The following is a 3,938-nucleotide window of genomic DNA, read 5'->3' as shown; positions in this document are numbered from 1 at the left end:
AAATGAAGGTTTTGTGTGGTGGTCTCAAGTACTTTTATGGATTAGTTGTTTTCTGTGATGTGCAGGGTTATGACTCTGACAAACACTTTGCCGGTTTTCTCCCAGAGCGAAGAGATATTCTGTTTACACCATAGATGCACTTTTCAGGGTTGACATGAATGGTTCGAGGTGACGGTTGACTTTTGGACTAGTCTCACTTACCAGGTGTAGACTGTGTCTGTAAGCTTGCCATTGGCTGGCTATTTAGGCCGGCATTCTCCCTCCCTTCCAATATCTGTGTGTTTCCATTTTCAAATTCAGTGAAGAAAAACACACCAGCCTATGCTCCCATAACTACAGTACTTGACTTCATTGCAACAAAGGTGATGTTTTGAACTACATGCTTGGCATCATTCATTTGCATTATCTCTGGATTTGCATGCTTTTGTGAACATTTTGTACCCCTTTCGAAATCCCCTACAGAAAACAACAACCTCCAAGCCTAATAACCTTCATGCTGAAAATAGCGAGTTTTTACAAAGATTTGGATCGCACAATAAGTTGTGCCTGCTTTGTTGGTCCTGTGAATTGTTTTAAAGATCTACAACGAATAAAACAATTTGTGAACGCACCTGTAGAGACAGGTCTGGCTACACAAGAAATACCTTTGGACAGACCCAGGCTAGCTGTCTCCCCCTGCTCCCAATCTTTACGCAAAGCTAAATTTACATCATGTTTATTTATTAAGCATGTTAAAAAACAACCAGTTAAAAAATATACACAAAAAAGCAATAGAGATAACATAGTGCTATCCCATAAGCATGCACACATAACTAAGTTAATAAAAACCAAGCACAGAGAAGTAAGTTGTGAAACAAAAAATATGAAAAGTAAAATCTTAATGACCCTCAAAGGCTTAAGCAAACATTTGGGTCTTCAGCTTAGCCTGAAACGTGTCAATAGAGGGGAGCACTTAATTGAAAGGTAAGCGAACGCATGATCGCCTTCGCACCGTAGCCTAAGCCAGTGTTTCCTAAATCTCCCCTGGAGCACCACCTGACCTGCATGTCTTAGATCTCTCCCTGCTTCAACACAGCTGATTCAAATGATCAACTCATTATGAACTCCTGAAGCTGCTTGATGACAGGCTCGTTTATTTCAGCTGTGTTGCAGCAGGAAGAGATCTAAAACATGCAGGGCTAGTTTTGCTCAAGGAGAGGTTTTGGAAATGCTGGCCTAAGCAAAATGAAACCAACACCATCACTCACCATCATTCCTATAACAAAGTAAGTGAAAGAATGTAAACACAGTTATTGTGTGGAAAGTGATTAAAGCACAACACAGCTTCATGTGGTGTTGCAGTGGTACTATCAAATGGTAAAATCCAACACCCCTTTTATCAAGTAAAACCTCGCTGTAGGTCATGTGATAACACCTGATAACACCTGAGCCAGCTCACTGAGGTGAGGCATGTCCTTGTGATGCAATTAAAGCTCTGCAAAGCAAATAAATTGACATTTGAGCTTAGATTAATTTTGAGATTATTTTTCCCAGTCAAGAGTGAAGTTTCATGCTCAAATGTTTTGTCGTTTGTGTCTGCAAGAGTTTCATTCCGCATACAATAAATTTTTAGAAAATTTGTTCAAACTGGATAAAATATCAAGTTTTAGCTGTCTTCTTGGTGTGAAAAGGCACCAGTGGCGATGGAAAACACTGAAAGGCGTCACAGTGCCAGTGGTAAGAAAATAAAGTGCATAACTGAGAGATTACACAACAAACCACAGCAGGGCATGCAGGCCCAAAAACCGACTCTGGTAGAGAAAGTTTGGTGTTTATAGGGTAATGGCATCCTGTTTGACTCTTTCAACAACACATTTTTTTATGCAAACCCATATTTGTGTTGAAGAGCAAGAGCAGTAAAAAGAAAAAGCAATGTAAGCAGTTAAAAAGCGATAACATTTCAAGAGTTTTGTGTTTGAGAAGCGGCAGCAGCACCTCGTTCTGCTCAGGCATTTTTGTTTTGACCCTGAACCTCTGCAGGCTGCTCGCTGAAACCTGTAATTAACTTTAGCTGTAAAAGTAAAGAGGGGTTGATTACAAAGTCGAAGCACTCCTGAGGAAAAATGAAGCACTGCAGCATTCAGAGATCTCTCCAGTGTTACTGTATGCTCACAGTCTGAGCTGAAAATGCATGTCATGGGATTTTAGGAAACAAAAAACAGTGACATTTGTGCTTCGGAAGTACAGTATCATAGTTTTCAACTCTAATTTGCATTTAATGACATGCAGAAGTGGATAAAACATTTCTAAAAGCTCATTCCTGTACACCCCCCAAAAATTCCAATGTATATTTCAGTCAAGTCTCCTCTCTGCTTTTCCAGGCAAAGTGTGGGATTTGTGGTTAGGATACAATGGAAGGATTCAGAGGAGGGATCGGGGTGGGAGACTTGCTGCTGGCAGAACTAGTCCAAAAAACATACCATGTTTTCTCTTCCTTCTCTTTTTTGGTTTTCTCATCTGAAAACACCCCTGCCTGCTCTCCTGTCTTAATTGTTTTCCTTTGTCAGGATTCAAAGTCATGGAGACGATGATCCCAGGCAGTGAGCGAGGAGCGAGGAGGGTTTTTGGCCCTCGTCTTCAGGGCTGCGGTGCGTGCTGACCTCACTGTGAACTGAAGAAAAAACGAGCTAATTCTGCCGCTGGCTCTCCGGCTCCACCCCTTCACCGTATAATTATCCCTGTCCAGATTATGATGTTATAATTATGTTAATGAATACATCAGAGATGGGTAATTAATGGAAGACGTTTTCTGTTTTTGCGACAAACAAGATGAGTGATAGCTTGGAAAACCAAACCGGGGTGTTTACAGGTTTTAGCTCTTTGACTGCAAATTACATATGCTTATATTTTTGTTGATCATTTTCAACTGCATGATCAAGAGCAGTGGTTTCCAACCTGTGGGTTGAGGGCCCTGAGAAGGACTATAAGTTAAATGTGCAGTGTTGCAACATTAACCAGACAGGAAATTATTAGATTACGTTACATTAAAAATTTGAGAGTTTAAAGCTTGTTTAACATCAATGTGTAGTCAAAGATGTGTAACAGTGATGTCCTGGTGTCCTGCAGTACACCTGTACATCACTGCAGATAAATGATGCCAGCAAAGAGGGTGTTAAGTTCTTCTTTCCAAAAATTAAACCAATTACCACAAAAAGGAAGGTAAATATAAGTTTAACAGTTTATTTATATCTAAACACTTGTTAAATTTACCCAAAATGTAATTGTTTACTTGTAGTTAACTTTATTCTAGGTTCATTAAAAATGAAATTGTGTTGTTGCTACCTTAGAGTGAGATATCTACATTGGGAGCAGGTCCTCTTCTACCAAGTCCACCATGTTGCACCACCATGTTTTTACATTAGCCTAACATGGACAAATCCAACACTGGCTCTAGATATAACGCCTTTCACATTTTATTCACATGTTCCTCCTCTTTATTTGGTGCTGACATCAGACTGTTGTTAATGGTATCACAGCTACAAATGTCAGAAAAAGTCTGCAGTTCTGAGTTCTTTTTTCTTTTTCTCTCTCACCTAATTTGCTCCACCTTTTCATTTTTAGCCTATTTATGTATTTAAGTTGTATTTACATTTTAGTTATCATTGCTCTTTCTGCCTTGATTTCATTTATTTCCCATGTGACCTCTTCTGCTTGACCTCTGACATTACATGATGGACCGATCCACTTGAAGGGGTGGAGGGGGGTTACAACTACCAGCTCCTCTGCGCCTGCCCTACAAGTAGGCTATTGACAATTTTAGGACCGTGTACCCCTAAAGATGGGCTGTTCTAAAACAAGTGGGCCACAGTAACAGGTATTTTTTTTTTTTTTTTTTAATCCCACATTTTCAGTGTTGGCCTGTCTATGCCTGATGACAAACTTGGTACACAAATTTCACT

This window comes from Plectropomus leopardus, chromosome 1, assembly GCF_008729295.1.
Source record: "Plectropomus leopardus isolate mb chromosome 1, YSFRI_Pleo_2.0, whole genome shotgun sequence".
NCBI lineage: Eukaryota > Metazoa > Chordata > Actinopteri > Perciformes > Serranidae > Plectropomus > Plectropomus leopardus.
Note: the sequence above shows the minus strand (reverse complement) of the source record.